At 43.6% G+C, this 19542-nt stretch overlaps 1 long non-coding RNA gene across 3 annotated transcripts; it reads right to left on the bottom strand.

Annotated features, from left to right (window-relative positions):
- Positions 1–708: 708 nt before the first annotated feature.
- LOC128098542 (uncharacterized) lies at positions 709–19442 on the bottom strand. Of its 3 annotated transcripts, XR_008214278.1 has the most exons (4): positions 19168–19442; positions 18320–18408; positions 4213–4407; positions 709–1491 (listed from the first exon to the last, which is right to left on the bottom strand). It is a non-coding gene; the product is annotated as an uncharacterized LOC128098542 (long non-coding RNA). The 3 variants fall into 3 exon arrangements; XR_008214277.1 differs by having other exon boundaries at positions 709–4407; XR_008214276.1 differs by lacking the exons at positions 709–1491; positions 4213–4407 and having other exon boundaries at positions 15463–18408.
- Between the last annotated feature and the right edge of the window lie 100 nt (positions 19443–19542).

Below are 19542 nucleotides of genomic sequence, written 5' to 3' on the forward strand. Positions count from 1 at the left end.
TCCACTTTCCAGGATTTCATCATTTCTCCCTTATAAGGCTGTTCAGTCTGCTGGTGGGCTGCAGGGATTTGTTGTCCATGGGGATAAAGCCAGGCTCCCTCCAATCACTTTTCTGCTCTTGGTTTGACCTGCTGGAGCCACACAAAATGAATTCACTCCTTTCCCCATTTGACGGCATTATGGAGTTGGGAGTGGCCAGCTGTCAGGGCTCCTCTCTGGAATCAGCCGTCACAGGTTTTGGAAACGCCCCTCTTGTGACGTGATTTCCGGGACAATTCACAAATCCAGTGTTCTCCCTGGGTTGCCCACTACTTTGTCAGTATCCTCTTTAAAATCAGCATGCTACCTTACCACCAGCACCTCCAAATAGAGGAAGTGCAAGTACTCAAAATAGAGGCATTTGAAACCAAGCATGTGTGTGTGTACCATAGTGTAATATATATCTATCAAAGCCGTGTTTTCAAAGCCTGTATAACGACATGGGGAAACATTCATTATCTAATGATTCATTGGCTTAGTCACTTATTTCTTTTACAACTCAAGGGAATCAACTCCAGGGTCTTGTATGTGCCAAGCAAACTCTCTATTCTGAGCTATATCCCCAGCCCCAGTGCCAGTTTGGTTAGTGCAGAATGTAAGTGCATAAACCTCACTTCAAATAGTTCTCTCCATGTAGCTCCTTGAGGCATTAAAAAAAAAAAAAAAAAAAAGACTTCAGGGATCTATACCAAGATGGCAACAGTTGTCTACGAAGTGAACGTAAAGTGACTTTTTTCTTCTTTCTGCCATGCTGCCCTTTGTGATGATGACTGTATTCTTTCAGGACTAAAAGAATAACAAAGGTGGCAGTGCAGGGGAAACGTGGTGCCCATAGTAAGCCAGGATGCTCAGACACAGACAATAGCTCCAGTCTCACCGCCCTGCTCTCAACAAATTCCTCTCAGTCATGGAGGTCTGCTCATTTTTGTTTGTTTGTTTGTCCAGTTGTCTTTGTCTGTACCAAGAACTGTTTCTTTGGTCACGCCGGCTTTTTCTTAACTAAAATTCTTAAGACTTTTTCATGTTGTCTTGCTTCAGTGCTTCAAAGAACTGAGCTTTTTCCATTTTTTTCTTTTTTAACTGACATAAAGAACCTTTGTTTCCCTCCCATTGCATCCTGCTGTGTTTCCTTTGGCTTCTTGTTGGTAGACGCCCATCCCGCCTCTACCACACAGCAGCATGTTAGTTACTCTTCTCGCTTTGTGTCTGTCCACATGTGCAAGCCGGCATACTGTTTGTGTCACTGGGCCCAAACAAGGGCTGGTGGCATCCTGTTCAGTCCCCCTCTGAGTTAGTATGACACTGTCTGAGGGCTTCCTGGGTATGGTGGTTTGTTCAACGAGGACTTCAACCAGTCGGTCCCTCAGTCACTAGCTACCCAGCTTGTAAAAGGGTTTGTCCACAGCCTTGCTGAGAGACTTGCTAAAAAACAGTCTTGTGAGTTTTGGATACCTTTCAAAAGAGAAAAATACAAGATGATGATAGCATGGTGTGGTTTGTCTACAGAGCTTGCCCTGGCTGCTTGAGATCACCACTTCCTTTTCTAAGTGATTACAATCTCTTTAATAATGCAGGTTAGAGTTTGCTGTGGATCAAAGCTAAGCTCTGCAGTGCAGCGTTTCCCTAACCTACACATTCCTCACTTTTGACAACTCGGACATTTGCCCATCACTAATCCTTTGGCATGAATACCAAGACTTGTGCAAAATTCCTGACAAGGGCTCTCTGATTAAATCTCCAAGTTCTTTCCATCCCCAGGAACCTATCCTAGACCCAAGGTGGATACTCATTTCCGTGAAGCTTCACACCCAGGGCTGCAATTTCCTCTCCACCATGTTTATACTACCCGTTCCCCTTTGAGAATTCTTCTTGGAGACAGAGATGATGGAAGCTGAGTAGGACTTGGGTAACTCTGCTGTCCGACTGTCATCTGCTGGCATTACACCATCTGCTCCAAGTACTGGTCCTGGCTCTCCCCTCTTCTTCCTGTTCCCAATACACTTGCACAAGGCAGCCTGTGCTGTTTCTGAGCAGTTTCTGCAAGTCTCAGGCTTGTTTTGAGCCCCAGCCTTATAATGTTACGGGCCTAGGACACCCCTCCCCTTCTCCTTTAGTTATGTTCTCCTCCTTCCTTTTTGAAAACCTGAGAGTGTGCACTGGAGGGCTTCTCCGCTGGTTCAGGGTCTTCCCTTCATTTCCTAGTCAGGACCACAGGTGAATATATTGCCAGAATTTAATTTTGGAAATGTTGTTGCTTTAATATGGCCCCTGTGCTCTTATCTTTTGAAGAACACAGCAGTAAAAAGACAGAAAGAAACTCTCCAGGTTTGCTTAATATCACAGCTGTAAGTCGGGTCACATGAACAGCTGGCCCAGCACTGTGCCTTGTAGGCTGATCATGGATAATTTCCCTCGAAAAACGTGTGACAAGTGATTTTTTTACAAAAGTGTCCCTTAGTTTGCTTTAAACAAGGAAGGAAGGAAGGTTAGTTTCAGTTTATTGAGTAAGGAGGGAGAAGGGAGAGGACAGAAGTTAGAGAAAGATGGAAGCTGAAGATGGGTTTCCAGCTGCATCATCTTCGTCTTTCTAGCAATCCTTGAAGCTCTGTCCTGATGTTAGAGAAGGGAGGGGACGAAGCACAGGTTAAGTGACGTTTGATAGCACTGCTCATGACACAGTACCCAGAGCCAGGAGTCAAGCCCAGACAGTACTACTGGACTGTTCAACTCTCTTTCCTACAACACAGGCTGCTAACAGGCAGCTTGTTGGACCACTTGCCCAGAAATGTGATGCATTTCTGTGAACATTTAAGAATTCATATTTTACATCAAATTCTAGATTGATAGTTTCTTTTGAACATCCCAGGCCCCACATTTTTGCCCTGTAGGAACCACTAACATCATGCTCAATCCCTTTAGACAAGCGAATATCCCATTCTAGTTGCTGACAGTCCAGGGTGGGCACTTCCATAGCTTGGAAGACATGGAAGCAGGATGTAGTTATCAAATCTTCTTTGTATTTTTTGCTTCTTATGAACTTTTCCCTGGTTCACCGAAGCCTAGGATCACATGTTTCTTTGAGACTTGAGCCAGCACGGGTCTAGCCTGTGTGAGATACGCGAGAGTCTCTTGGCGTTGGTGGCTTCAGGGCTAGGCCCTAAAATGTTGGGGAGGAGCAAGCCAGTGTGCTCTGGGCTCTGAAACACTTCCTTGGACCCACCAGATAACTCTGTTTGAACACCGGAGCCCAACCTTCATCCACAGCACGTGGCTTCATGATACTTTTCCTATTGTTGATCCTTTCCACAGCCATAGACAAGGTCTGGGAAGCCCTCGGAGCTAAAACGCCAGTGAACTGTTTAACTCTGGGGAAAAACTGTCGTTTTCACAGCCATAGACAAGGTCTGGGAAGCTCTCGGAGCTAAAATGCCAGAGAACTGTTTAACTCTGGGGAAAAACTTCCATTTTTTTCTTACTTTAAGGATATGTCCATTTTATTTACTTACTTATTTGTAGATTTATTGATTAATGCTTATTAAAGTTTAGGAAATGAAATTTTAAAAATCAGGCATTGACATTCACTTAGGGAAAAAAAATCATTTTTGTGTCATAAAACAGGTGGTGTCCAACAGTTGCCCTATGTCAGTCATTGGACCCTATGCTTGGAATGGCTTATCAGGTTTACTCTTTAAGGCAAATTGATAAGTGGTTATCATCTAGATTTTTAAAAGGCAGAAACGGAGCCTCAGAACTAGTCATGGATCTGAGACCCAGAGCTGGAAAGTGACACTGGGTTTAGTCCCAATCCATGTCACCAGATTTGTGTTGGTATGCAGACGAAATGCCTGCTGTTATTTAATGAGGTTGGTGTTTTGTTCTGTCTGACCATGGCTGCTCAGCTTTCTGTCACTGTAACAAGCACTCACGAAAGTGAACTCAAAAGAGAGAAGAGCTTTTTGTTTTGTTGTTGTAGTTTTTGTTTTTTTGTTTGTTTTTGGCACACAGTTTTGGAGAGTTTGGTCCCTGGTGGGTTCTCTGTTACTTTGGACCTGGGATGGCATACCATGGAAGAACATGTAACAAAATAAAACCTCACTTCACAGCTGGGGAACCAAGTGACATAGTTGGGGCTCCACAACCTCCCTCAAGAACCAGCCCCGGCGATCTAAATACCTCTTCCCAGGCCGCCCCTTGAAGGTTCCATCTCCTCTCAATAGCTCTGCTGCTGTGGTTGAATACAAAATGCCCTCTACACGACTGTGGATTTGAACACTTGGTCCTCAGCTGCTGGTGCTGTGGGTCACTGGGGATAGGCTTTGAAGGTGATTGCCATCTCTAGACTCTCTCCTTGTACATGGAGGGAAGTTTCTGGAGTAAAAAGAAGCATTTTTACAAATGCTGAGTAGGGCACACCCCACAGGAACAAATCATCTTCTCTTACATTCTAGTGGCAGCCAGCCCTGGAAGGATACAAAAGTCACCCTGGGAGCATTTCTCCAGGAAATGTGTCACCTGTTTCTTTCCCAACACAGCAACTTTTTGTGTCAAAGTCTATGTATCTTAACATGGAACTCCACATCCCTGATACTCGTGTCCAGAGCACAGTCTGGTCTATATTTACTGTCTCAACTTTATGAGTTTATCTGTAGCTGAAAATTAAGGGTGTGTGTGTGTGTGTGTGTGTGTGTGTGTGTGTGTGCCTGTTTTGCCTGCATATAAGGCATTAGAGTCCCTGGAACTGGAGTACAGATGGTTGTGAGCCACCAGTTGTGAGTGTTGGGAATCAAACCTGGGTCCTCTGCGAGAGCAACAACTGTCCCTACCACTGAGCCATCTTTCCAGCTGCCTGTAGCTGAAATTTTTGAAAGACTTTTTAATGGAATATGCTGTGATGTGTTTTTTCCACCCTGAGACAAGCACCCTGGCACCAAGCCTCACACTGAGACAAGCACCCTGCCACTGAGATACACCACCAGCTTCACCCCTCACCACTGAGCTAAAGTCTTACCACCAGGTCATTTTCCTTGTAATGTAGAGCAGTGGCGGGAACCTGAGTACTCTGCTCAGAGTACTTACAGGGGCTGGAGCACCCAGGTTTTCCCCTGCACTTGGATGCATGGTAGTGTACAACCATCTGTAACTCCAGTTCCAGGAGATCAAATGGCTTCTTGACTCCTCAGGCACCACACACATACCTGGTGCACACACATACATACATGCATGCGAAACACTCATACACAGAAAACAAAATTTTAAAAATTAGGAAAAAAAATTTAAAGTTCAGTTATAATAACTTAAAACTTTGCAAAGGTTGCAGAGGCACCGGTAAATATCCCTTTCTGTGCATTAATATATTCATGCTTCCTATGTTTGCTGAGAGTTATACTTAGTATAATATCGGTGTCTTAGAGTTTCTATTGCTGTGAAGAGACACATGATTACGGCAGCTCTTATAAAGGAAAACATTTAATTGAGATGGCTCTCTTACAGTTTCAGAGGTTCAATTCAGTATCATCATGGTGGGACATGGCGGTGTGCAGGCAGACATGATATAAGATGAGTTTGAGTTTATACTATATATATATCTATTACACACACACACACACACACACACACACACACACACACACACACACATATATATATACTCATCTTGCAAAGGCTCTTCTTTCTAAGAACCCAAAGATGAAAATTACAATATTGCTGTGTGGGGTTTGTTTATTTGTTTTTGTCTTTCATGGAAGGTTTTCTCTATGTGTTGTCCTGGCTGTCCTGGAACTCCCTCTGTAGACCAAGCTGGGCTCGAGCTCAGAGACTCACCTCTGCCTCCCTATTTCTGTGTATTCCTTACTCAAACACTTCGATTAAGAGAAACATTACTGATAATGCCTTCAAAGTCATGCCATGTTCCTCCAAGAATTTATTGAGTGTCCCACCAGAACAGTGCCCACCTGCCCCTGAGCAGGGACAGGACAGAGGGCACATGAATTCATAGGGGTAAAAATCAACAGAGCATCTACACCCAAATGCCACAAAGTATTATGATGAATTGTGCACAGCACACATTTGATATGTGGGAAAGGGGGCTATTAGAACTCAGGATGTCTACAAAACACTTCCCACAGGAGAATTAGAACTCAGTGTAGCCTGAGAGCATGGCTGGGATCTGGCTGTGAGAGAAGGCTGAGGAGATAGTCCACCTTAGGGAGGTAACCTTAGCAAAAGGTCCTAGAGGACCATGCACAGGACACACACATCCTGGGAGTGACATGGGGTGCACAGATTTGTCCTCCAGAGGAACAGAAGATAACTGTAATGAAACACAGTGTCTAAATGAGATGATCCCCAAGTGTCACAGTGAGGTATCTGGATTCTAAATTAAACGATGTGATGTTCCGGGCTGGTGAGGTGGATCGACATGGAAGGAGTTTGCCCACCAACCCTGACCATCTGAGTTCAATCCCCAGACCCACATGGTGAAAGCAAAGAATCAACTTCCCCAAGTTGTCATCTGACCTCCACACCCTCGCTGGGTGGCATTTGTGTGTACACACCCATACGCATACAAAATAAACAAACACGTGACTGTAAAATAATGGGTCCTCAAAATAAAAGAGGCTAGAAAAAGTCACTGAGAGATATTGAGAACCAAGATAAGTGAGGAAAATTAGTAGGGAAATGCTTGCTGACTCATGACATAGGAGCCATGAGACCTTTATTTGACCTTCAATTTCATCTGGTCCAAAAGCCTTATTTCACAGACGGGGCCAAATTTGGGCTAAAACAAAATCAAAAGCTGCCTGTGCTCTCTGGGCTAGCGAATGGCAAAGCCAGGGCTGGAAACCAGTGTGGCGCTCTTTTCACCCCCCTTAATAAATTCAAATCTCCAGACTTAGACAAATCACGTCCCAGGTTGTTCAAAGAACTCTCAGAACCATTGTCAATAACCTTTGAAAAAGCATGGAGAATGGGAGGCCTGTTAGCAGACAAGAGAAGGACAAAGTTGTCCCCATTTTCAGAAGGGGGGAAGGGGCATATTATAAAAACTATAAGCCAGTCAGCCTGACAATTACCCCTGGCAGAATTCTAGAGCAGAATTTTAAAAAGCTATTTACTCCACAAACATTATTATAATAATAGAAACGAAGGGGAAATAACCCACAATTTCACCACTTTTAACCCATCAACTGAACAGATTATTAAGTAGACTCTTTGTACGTCTTTAGAAAAGCAGAGATCACTCGGAGCCAACCCCAAATCTCTGAAACAAAACATGTCTTCATTTATTCCTTTTTTGATAGGGATATTAGATTGGTAGAGAGAAGAGACATCAAAACTATCCTTGCTTTCAGCCTGGCCTTTGACAAGATCCATCATAATTGCAGTGTGATAAGACGGAACTGGCTGAGCGCCATGAGGACAGGCGAGGCTGGGCTGGGAATTACACCTGCAGAGTACTGATTAGTGTGTGGAGAAGCCTGAGGGAAACTGGGGGCCGTGAGCTCTCTTCTCCGCTTTCAGGAGAATATTTTTTGTCTTAGAAGGGATAGTCATCAGATTTTCGTATGACACAAAGAAGAACAGCGGACCTGAGGGCTGAGCAGGTAACTAATAACAGTAGCAAATGCTCATTGGTCACTCACTAGCTGCTATGAATTGTGGGAAATAGACATTTTCTAAGTAATTATCACATTATACTTGTAATCAACCTATGAAGAAGGTAGCAATTGTATCTCTCTCCATTTTAGAGATAAAGAAATTAATACTTGAAGAAATTAAATCTTTGGTCCAAGATCATAAACAAGGTGGGAGTGTAAGGGAAGGAACAGACTTTTGGATCCCAGCATGGTAGCAGACCTGGTACTAAACAGTTCTCAATAATTTCCACAACTTAAAACCTTATGACAACATAAGGCTTAACTCCTGTATTTTGCTTTGAAATAACTTAATGGGAAAAGGGCTTGTTGTGCAAACATGAGGCTCTGATTGTGGACCCCAGCACATGAAAAAGTTGAATGTGATGGCACAGGTCTATAACCAACCCAGCACTCGGAGGGTGAAGAGGGTGAATCTCTGGAGCTCACTGGCCAACCATTCCAGCTGAATCTGTGGACTCTGGGTTTAATAAGAAACCCTGTCCCCAAAATAACTAGAGAGCAAGAGAGGAATACACCAAGTGTTGACCTCTGGCCTCCACATACATGCTTACCTGCATGCACCACACACACACACACACACACACACACACACACACACACACACACACACACAGAGGATTTCATATATGATAGTGGGAACAGTTCTTGTCAGGACATATCCATATGAATAACACAGGAGTTTTAGTTGACCAATAGTTCTAAAGAAAAATCAGTGTGGCATAACCATGAAAGTTAACCACATTTTGGCCCCAATCGTAGAAACAGAGCAATTGACATGCCACCGTTGGCAATATGTCCAGAACATATTTTATGACAAATCAGCCACACTTTGGCTCTAAGGAAGAACATTCTAGCTCTTGGAATCATCTAGAAACTCAATGGGTTGCTTGCTTCTCTGAGTGGACAGTTTTGGTATTACTGCAAGAATTTAAACAGATTGGAGATGGGGGCGGGATTGTAATGTGGAGATTCATGCAGGTGTAGGGAAGGAGACTGAGGCCAGGCAAACTCCTTTCTGATCCCAGGTTTGTCCTCAGATGTTAATGTATCAGAGATTGGTTAGTGGTTATGGTTCAAATAGTGAATCTAGGAACCTCCAAATGACACCACAATGCACTAAAACAATCAGTACCTGAATCCAGCCAGGCACTAAGTGCGTAAGACATATTCCATATCAGAATGTAAGACTCATCACCTTTGATCATAGTAACTCAGGAAATCCTCTTGATCACCTACCTGCCTCTGAGTTTGGCAGATTTTTTTTTCTGGCCTTCTACCTCCGTTTTTTAAGAGATTTCTAGTTTTAGTTAAATATCTTTATTCTTTTTTTTTTTTTTTTTTTCGAGACAGGGTTTCTCTGTGTAGCTTTGCGCCTCTCCTGGAACTCACTTGGTAGCCCAGGCTGGCCTTGAACTCACAGAGATCCGCCTGGCTCTGCCACCACCACCCGGCTCTTTGTTCTTAAGTACACCATCAAGGATAAAGCAGCATGGCACAGCAGAGCCCTCTGGACACGGCCTTCACAAAAGCTGGGCTTGTCCATTCAGAAACACAGGAATTCTCTGGCTTATTAGAAAGTTTGTGGTTGTGGCTTGGCTGCCTCCTCCTGTCAGGAAAGTCATCGCCTGTGTGCCAGCGCCATCTTGTGTTGGAAATAAGTAAAATTTCTAACCACAGAGCAAAAGAGGCTATCCCTTTCTGTACCCAGAACATGCAGCTTGGAAGAAATCCCCAAATCAAATACTGAATGACCCTGAGTTGTCTAGGAAAGACTTATACAAGGTCCTTTCCTAAACTGGATGTTTTTAGTCCTCAGTCTGAGCATAAGACTGGAAAACTGGAGCTACAGCAACATCCTTAGGATGAATGAAAACGAAAGTGTTCAATGCGAGAGATCACGACCAATTTTCCTTCCTCTTTCCTTTTAGTTTCGCTTTCTTAGAACCTTTGGCATGTTCAGACAGGCGAAAACATGTGACTATAGGTCTTGGGGAAAGCTTAGCTGTCACCTGGGAGGGCAAGACAGGAGCGATGCGATGAGAAGATCCTAATACTCCACAATAGAGGGTAAGGGTTTGTCTTTCTGTCTTTCTCCTCAGTACAATACTATTTGAGGACTGGTTGCCAGGTAGATCTTGTTCAATGCCATGCCAAACTATTCCAAGTCATATTTGCTTCACTGGGCTCTGAGAAGTAGACCATTATATGCATTTATATTGTAGCTTTGGGCTTATTCAGGATCTGGAATAATGTCAAGAATTATCTATCAAGAAGAAATAATATATTAGAATAGGGGTTAGGCCAAATCTTACATCTCTGTGGGAGGTGGTGCAACTGCTAAGACCCGTTCTTTGTGACTTGGGGCCATCCATGAGGTATGTTATGGTGATCTGGCCCAAAGAGCCCAGCGGTCACTGGGGTAAGAGTCTCCATGTCCCTTTATTTGCACCAGTGTAAGCTGATCCAGACCAGAGATCTGGCCATTTATTCCTGCAGCTTCTTGTCTTCTGTTTTGTTTGGGTGGCTTGTGCCTTTGTAAGCCGTTCGTGTGGGAAAGTTTGAATCTCCTTCAGTCTGTGGAAAATTCCGCAAAGACAGGGATAGGATCTTTGGCACACCTGTTGGCACCTTGGTAAGGATGCACCTGAGCCTTGCATCTGATTGTATCTTATTACAGTAACAGACTGTAGACTTCCAGAGATGCTAGCCACCGTGATGACCACCAAGACCAAATCATTCATTTTAGACAAAGATGCAAGCTCCAAAGTGAAATTTGATTGGCTCAATATCATGCAGTTGGGCAGGCCAGGAGTGCTGGAGGCTCCTGACCCTTTTGGTTCACTAACGATGCATCCCAGTCTCTTTCGTCCCTTCCCACTGAAGCAGCTAGTCACGTGCAAGAAAGGGCTTCAAAGTAGGAGATGAATGTGGCCTTCTGGGTCATAATAGACAGGTTTATTTAAACATGAAAGGTTATTCTTTTTCTAACAAAGAAAGTGGGAACCAGAAGTACAATGAACCCCACCCCCGCTCCCCCCTGGCATAACGCTACGAACCCTGGAGTTTGTACAGAGCTTGTAACTGTGGGCAGAGCACTTGGGATCTGGGAATAGTGGGCAACTTTTAGAGTGGGGCTCTCTATGCCCGGAAGCTCTGGGAAGAAAGATGGGGACCGAGGGAGAACAAATGAGAGGAGAAAAAGCAAGATTCTAGCTTTTAAAAAGTAATGTTATAGATTTATTGATGTATAATTCACTTACCATATAGCATGCCTATCCACAATGCTCGGTTCACTGGCTTTTAGTATGGAGTACCCAGCCTTGAGAGAAAAAATTAAAGAGCAAGGAAAGCCTGGAGCTTGGGGGGGGGGGACCACACCCCCCCCCCAACCTTGTGGTATCTTTCACAGTAGAGGGAACAGGAAAATACAGCTTTAAACTCAAGTCATGCTTTCTTGCCTCTGACCTGTTGGCATTATTAACCGAAGAGGCACCCCAACCACCCCCACAGACTGGGCCAAAGCTCCTCCCACAGGCGTGTGCTTGACTTGGCAAGCAGGAGCCTTGGCCACCAAGGGCTCCTAGCAGAAAAGTGCGTCTCTAGAGCCGAGAGTTGGGAAGAGGAACAAAGGGCAGGGTAAGGGTCATAGGCGATGCAGCAGGGAGCAACGCGGCTTTCTTTTAGGAAAAGCATATGCTTCTCTTGGGAGGCTATCTGGATCCATTTGGGGTTGAGGAGTCAGCCAGAAGTGGGTGACTTAAAACCACACTGAGAAATTGTGTAAGGTAGCAACTGGGGGTTTGGACTCTGGAGTAAAGTACTATGGCTAAGCTCCTTGCCCTTGAACCAGCTAACTTCTCCATGCCTCAGTTTCCTTGCAAGAAGAACACATGTATAATAAAGTAGCTCTTTCATGAGATTGTTGGGCAAGTATATTTGCTTACATGCATATACACCTATAAACGCGTGGATACGTGTACACTCATAGACATGCACATACGTGTAAAGGGCTTACAACAGCATCATCAGGCAAATGCTTAGTTCCACATAAGCTTGGCTAATTATTACAACAGGCTCTGTTCGAGTTGCAACCCTCACACACACTCTATTCCCAAAGTGTCCTCCCCTCCAAGCCCTATGCAACCATGCATTGTTGCTGCTTAGGAGTTTTGCATTGACTGTCGCCTCTGCTTAGAACCCTTCATTAGGATCTCTATTAATCCTACACTCCTATCTCCTCTGAGTTGCTCCCAAATGTTACCTTTCCCCAGACCTATCCTGGCTACTCACAATGCTCTTTACCCTGACCTTTGTATTATACTTATCACACTGTATTGTTGCTGGCTTCCTCTCAGCTCCATATCAAGGCCTTCTGACCCCTAGTAAGTAGCACAAAGGTAGGGTTTTGCTGTTTGGTTTTGTTTTGTTTTGTTTTTTAACAGTTTACTGATCTAAGAGAGAGAAAGAGAGAGAGAGAGAGTGCCCTGAAAACGAAAGGCGCTCCATAAATATTTGGAGAATGAAGAATTGAGGAGTAATTCAAATGAGATAATTGGCTGCAATTTCTCAGTGTCCCTGGGTGTGCTCTTAAGGAACAAACTGGACCCACAGATCTGGGGTGACCTATAAGCGTGGGCAGTCCACCTGCTCTTTTCGCTACTCCAAAGCTTTCTTTCCCTACCTCCTCACATGCTTTTCTAGACCACTTTTCAGGCCAGCGTTTGTGTTGGCGAGCTTTCTGTTTTCCACATCAAAGCTTCTAGCACCCTTCCCTAAGTCCTGTGTGCTGTCTCGGCTCCAGTCATTTCTTTAAAGGCCTAAAAACAAGAACAGAGAAAGAACGTGCTGATGACCCAAACCTGAATGTGGCATTCCTGGAAGGAAAGCCCCGGCCGGCCAGGAATGTGGGCTCCAGGCTTTTCAGAACGCTGCATCCTCTAATTAGGATGGCCGCGCATCTCAGCTGCTGCTTTTGCCCACTGCTGTGAGCTGAATGCTGATGCCCATCTTTGTGCTTGGATAATTTCCCCCAGCAGCTAAAGCTAATAATCACTGGTATTTTCAATAGAGTCCTTCCAGTGAGTGTGGGCGAGTTACTTAGCACTTCATTTTTGTAAAGGTCGAATTTAATTCCTTGTCATGTTTCCTAATTAAAATTTGTGGGGATTGCATTTTGATGTTTTTAAAGGAGAATTCCTTCCCAGGAATGCTTATCTCAGCTTCTGCAAATGTTTCACCTGCTTCTTTCACCTCTTAATTCCTGTTGGGGTTGTTAACTGTCAGACTTCAACAGCAGGGCAGACTCTGGGGCCTGGCCCCATTGTTGGCTCTTTCTCAGACAGAACTGGGTCTTTACATTCAATGGGGGCAAACGCGCTTTCTCCAGCACTCCCTCACTCTCTTTCGGCCCCTCCTCTCTCCTTTTGAGCCTTCTTCCAGGCCCCTCTTCTCCTTTCTGATACAGGAGCCTGCCCCCCAGATCCTTTCCTAGTGCCCCTCAAACTCTGGCTGTGAATCTGGCCTTTAGAAAAGCAACCGGGGGAGGGAGGGAGACAGGAATAGACAGGAATGTGATCAAAGTATGTTCCAGGCATGTGGGAAATCATTACAACAAACCCAGCTAACATATGGTATTGAAACTATAGTGTTCGTGCTGGAGAAACTAAACAGTCATGTGGAAGTCCTGCGTAGCATTCTCAATAAGTTGTCTCTTTAATTCTATCGAATTAAAAGTATCCTGAAATTCAACAGTAGGAATGCTCACTCAGGTAGAAGGCAAAAGTCTGAAGTCTGTGACTCCCAATACCTGGATTTCGAAAAATAGGAAGGAAGGAAGGAAGGAAGGAAGGAAGGAAGGAAGAAAGGAAAGAAAGAAGATAATGAAAAGACCGACAATTATAGTAATATTAATAATAGGTAATGCCTTACTACTTACTTGGTTCTCTCTCTCTCTCTCTCTCTCTCTCTCTCTCTCTCTCTCTCTCTCTCTCTCTCTCTCATGTATACACTGTTTTACCTGCATATATGCCTGTATGCCAGAAGAGGGCACCAGATCTCATCATAGGTAGTTGTGAGCCGCCACCATGTGGTTTCTGGGAATTGAACTCAGATCCTCTGGAAGAGCAGCCAGGGCTCTTAATGCCTGAGCCATCTCTCCAGCCCTTGCTTGGTTCTCTTTTCTCCTTGTTATTCATTCCCTACCCCCATAAATTCACTCTGAGCCCGTCTTCATTCATCAGTGCATCTGACTGTTTTCAGGTTCCCCAGTGGGGCCTCTTCTCCACTCCTGGCCTCTGATCTCTCCTTTCCCATTCTGCACTTCTTCCTACCCTTCCCCTGGCATTCAAAGACCTAAAACACTTCGTCACCCAGGAATCCCCAGGCTGTGTTTAGCTTGGCTTATGACATCTCCACCAAGGACAAACCCAAGAGCGTGAGAGATAAAATCAAATGTCTGGTCTTCCTTAGAACACAGGTGCCTGTGATCAGGGTTGCTGGGGCTGGGGCTCTGGGCCCTTAGCACAGTGTAACAGACGTGTTCCCCTACTGGGTGCTGTGTTACTACAGAAGAAGGAAACTGCAGACAGTACACATGGAAGGCTGTGAGAGGGTGAGCCTCAGTGACTAGAACCCTACCCACCCCCCCACCCCCCTACCACCAAAGAAACTGTGGGAGGCAGTAATGAAGTTTTTCTCCACTGGACTATTTTAGGAAGTCTAAGATTCATTTCATTCTTCAGCAATGTAAGAGTTAAATCATCATAACTTATGACCCCAAATAACCCAACAGGCCCAGGCAGGTCATTTCAGTAAGATGGAGAGTCCCATTCCAAGTCTAAAGGGGTCAGCATGGCTGAAGCCAGTGGTTGGTAAGTGAGAATCTCTGGCAAAGGGAAACTAGAAGTACACACAGTTTCATGTAAACATTTCCATTTCTAAAATCATACTTTTTTTTAATCACATCTAATTAATATTACCTATTCGGTTAAAGCCTACCAGCTACTAACTTGTGACTCAAGGACCAGATATTCATTTGTTCACAATTCTTCCCCATACTCACTTCTTAACTTCTTAAATCAATAATAAGAAAAGATGTCTCTGAAATTTGTGTAGCTATTTTTGGTTTCCTTCCTGTTACTTTGGGATGTGACAGTGTATTTTAAAGTGTATTTATCCAACATACATCAACATTAGTCAATCCCTCCCACCCCACCCCTCTGTCAGCCTTACACTAAGGCTTCAAGGAAGTGAAGTATAACCCCCACCCCATAAAAGATCGAGGACATTGTCCTAATTTCCCTGGTTAACTTGCTTTGTAAAGACACACTATGGCTTTTTTTGGGGGGGGCAGGTTGGGGAGGTTTTCGAAACAGAGATTCCCTGTGTAGCCCTGTCTGTCTTGCAACTCCATCTGTAGACCAGGCTGGCCTAGAACTTAAGAGATCCACCTGCCTCTGCCTCCTGAGAGCTGGGATTAAAGGCATGTGCCACCACTACCCAGCTCTCACTCTGGCATTTAAGAAGATGAATTCCAAAGTTGCTTGAATTGCTACTGCTCACTTTTCAGGGCTAGTATCATCTTGATATCACAACTTATGAAAGACAATCAGGCTATCTTTATGTAGCTCAGGTTGCCTCAAACTCTCTATCCCCATGCCCCCACACCCCAAATGCTGAGATTACAGTCATGTGCCATCATATTCAGTATAAATTTTAATCTTAAACAAAGGATAGATTAAATTAAGAAAGTCTTATAAAACTAACACACTATGACAAGTAGAGTTTATTTCAGGAATGTGAGGATGGACTAGAGATTAGTAAATCTATTTATTCAAGTCATTCATTATATTGATGATCCAGATTCAAACAGATATAACAATGAAATGAAGAAACAATTGATAACATTTAATGCCCTTTCCTGTAGTAAACTAGGGATAAAAAGAAACTGATTTTAGAAATGATAGTGTATTTAGAATATTGAGCATCAGCTAGGGACCTGTTCTTGTTTCATTACATTAAAGCTGAATGACTATTATCTATAATCTATATAATAACTATTATCCTATAATCTCTGAAAATTTTCTGAGGTTTTAGAATATTATCTTATTTGTAAATGACATTGTTGTATGTATAAAATTCACAGATTGGCTGATAAATTACAGAACTAATAAGACATTTTCAAGGTGGTATGACAGATGGTTAAATCCACAAAAATCAACAGCTTTCCTAAATTATAGCAATGATAACTATTACACTTGAAAAAAGTTATAAAATATCCAAAACAAACACATAAGAATTGTGCAAATTTCTGTAAAAATATCTTAAATGTATTTAAAGATATCATAGAGTTAGGAGCTAGAGGTATAACTGAGTGGCAGAATAAGTGTCTGGCTTCTGGGTTCAATACTCAGACCTCCTCCCACCAATACATAACCTAAATACTGGAAGAAGTGTGTTCTGAATGAGAATTCATTATTTTGGAAAAAATTTAAAAGAAAATTAGAAGACATTTCTTATGAAAGAGCAAGTACATCAGGAATCTACATATTATAATATCATGGCATAGCACAGGAATAAGCAGATGGCTAGCAGACAGATAAGAATGTTCAGAAATATATTTATATATGCATATGCATTCAAATTTAACTTCAAAGCAGTGAGTAAAGAACAGATTATGCTATGCAGTAAATATTTGGACAACTGGTTAACCATTTGGCAACATTTTCTGTTAATTAATTTCTTTCTTTTTTTCTTTCTTTTTTTTTTTTTTCTTGAGACAGGGTTTCTCTGTGTAGTTTTGGTGCCTGTCTTGGATCTTGCTCTGTAGACCAGGCTGACCTCAAACTCACAGAGATCTGCCTGGTTCTGCCTCCCAAGTGCTGGGATTAAAGGCGTGCGCCATCACCGCCCAGCTTTAATTTCTTATTGAATAGTTTCATTTCTAAGAATCAGTTCCAAAGAGGTTAATGGATAAATGCCTGAACAAAAATAATGATCATAGCAACTTTTGGGAACATGAAAACCTTGTATACACGTAAATGATGGAACACCATCAGTCTACTTTAATGAAATAGATTCATGCCTATGGGAATGGAAGGATATCATATTAAAATGTAAAGAATCAAGTTCTAAATCTGTGGGTATTCTTTGACCTATTTCTGAAAATGTGTGAAGAAAAATCTTTTCTCTTACTATTTCTTTGCCTTTAAGAATATTCAGCTGTCCTTGAACACACTGGCACAGGAGACAACTTGCTGAATAGAACACCAATAGCACAGACACTGAGATTGACAATTCATAAATGGGACCTCATGAAACTGAAAAGCTTCTGTAAGGCAAAGGACACTGTCAACAGGACAAAATGGCAGCCCACAGAAGGTGAAAAGATCTTTACCAACCCCACATCTGACAGAGGTTTGATCTCCAAAATATGTAAAGAACTCAAGAAACTAGACAGGGCTGAAGACATGGCTCAGAGGTTAAGAGCACTGGCTGCTCCTACAGAGGTCCTGAGTTCAGTTTCCAGTAACCACATGGTGGCTCAGAATCATCTATAAGATCTGGTGCCCTCTTCTGGCATACCGATGTACATACAGATAGAGCACTCATACATAAAATATATAAATAAGTCTTTCTAAGAAACTAGACATCAAAAAACTAAATAATCCAATTAAAAATGGACTACAGATCTAAACAGAGAATTTTCAACAGAAGAATCTCAATTGGCCGAGATAAACTTAAAGAATCCTTAGCCATCAGGTAAATGCAAATCAAAATGACTCTGAGATACCATCTTACACCTGTCAGAATGGCTAAGACCCAAAACACTAATGACAGCCTATGTTGGAGAGGATGTGGAGCAAGAGGAACACTCCTTCACTGATGGCAAACTTGTACAGCCACTTTGGAAATCAATATGGCAATTTCTCAGAAAATTGGGAATCAATCTACCTCAAGACCCAGCTATACCACTCTTGGGCATATACCCAAAGGAAGCTCAATCATACCACAAGAACACTTGCTCAGCTATGTTCATAGCAGTATTATCCATAATAGCCAGAATCTGGAAACAACCTAGATGCCCCTCAACTGAAGAATGAATAAAGAAAATATGGTATATTTACACAATGGAGTATTACTCAGCTGTTAAAAACAATGACATCAGGAAATTTGAAGGCAAATGGATGGGACTAGAAAAAAATCATCCTGAGTGAGGTAACCCAGACCCAGAAAGACAAACATGGTATATACTCACTTATAAGTGGATACTATCTGTTAAGTAAAGGATAACCAGGCTACAATCCACAGGCCCAGAGATTAGGTAACAAGGAGGGCCCAAAGGGGGACACATGGATCACCCCGGGAAGGGGAGACAGAAGAGATCTTCTGGGTAGACTAGGGGCAGGAGGGGATAGGAACATGAGGGATCGGGTTGAGGGATGGGTGGAGGGGGAGAGTAATTAAAGAAATGACTTGATGGGGGCAGGGCATTCAGGGTCAGGTAGAAACCTGATGCAAGGGACATTCCCATGAATCTACAAGAATGACCCCAGTTAAGACTCCTAGCAATAGTGGATAGGTAGCCTGAACTGGCCATCTCCTGTAATCAGATTGGTAACTACCCCAATTGTTATCGGAGAGCCTTCGTCCAGTTACTGATGGAACAGATGCAGAGATCCACAGCCAAGCACTGGGCCAAGTCCCGGGAATCCTGTTAAGGAGAAAGGAGGAAGAATTTAGGAGCCAGGGGTCAGGGTCATCACAAGGGAACCCACAGAAGCAACTGGCCTGCTCATGGGAGCTCACAGACTATGGCCTAATGGCTAGAGAGCCTGCATGGGACTGCCTAGGCCCTCTGCTTTACGTGTGGTTTGGTCTATTTGTGGGACTTCCGGCAGGGGGAGCAGGTCCTGTCTCTAATGCTTTGGCCGGCTTTTGGGAACCTGTTCCTAATACTGGGTTGCCTTGCTCAGCCTTAATACAAGGAGAGGAACTTAGTCCTATCCCAACTTGATAGGCCATGCTTTGTTGGCACCCATGGGAGGCCTGCCCCTTTCTGAACAGAGGTAGGGGGGGGTGGATTGGGAACAAGGGGCAGAGGGAGATGGGGAGAGGGAATGGGAGGAGGAAGGAGGAGAAGCCGCAGTTGGATGTAAAATAAATGAAAAAATTTAATTAATAAAAAATGTAAGCAATTAACACCGCCCCCTCCCAAAAAATTTTGGGTGTCTTAGCTCTTTTTACCCAGGTAACATCAGTGCGTGTACCCACTTGTGGCCTTGGCCTTCAAGGCACTAGGTAAATGTGCTCAGAGACCTCTGTACTCGCCATGCTGTCTATAATTTCATGTTATACCTTCTTGCATTTCCAAATTACTTTTTGCTTTCTTCTCTCGTTTCTAAAATCCATTAGGGCAGGGACAATATATGGGTTCACTCCCAAGCCCAGCGACACCTGGCCAATAACTCACTTTTTTCCCTACACTGCAAACACGGAAGTACTTGATGTCAGTCAGCTTGCTACACCCTTAGGTTGAACTATCACCTCCACTTTGAGGGAGAAGGAGACAAAGAGGTTTGAAGCTTGACCCAAATGCCATTGGTCGAGCTGAGCTTCTCAGGCCTAGTACTGGGCCACCACACTCAGTATAAGGTGATCGTAATAAACCCCGGTTCTAGAGGGAAGAACAACAACCCGCCAAGCTTGAGGATCACAACGCGGGGGAGGATGGCTGGATTTAAACTCCTTTACAACCGAGGTAAAAGCCCCGCCCGCGACGACCTGTGCAGAAATTCCGGAGGGCGCCACAGGGGCGGAGCTATCTTTTGTGGTGGGCGGGACCACC

The sequence above is a fragment of the Peromyscus californicus genome, unplaced genomic scaffold (assembly GCF_007827085.1).
Source record: "Peromyscus californicus insignis strain IS unplaced genomic scaffold, ASM782708v3 Scaffold_6__1_contigs__length_162567912, whole genome shotgun sequence".
Classification (NCBI taxonomy): Eukaryota; Metazoa; Chordata; class Mammalia; order Rodentia; family Cricetidae; genus Peromyscus; species Peromyscus californicus.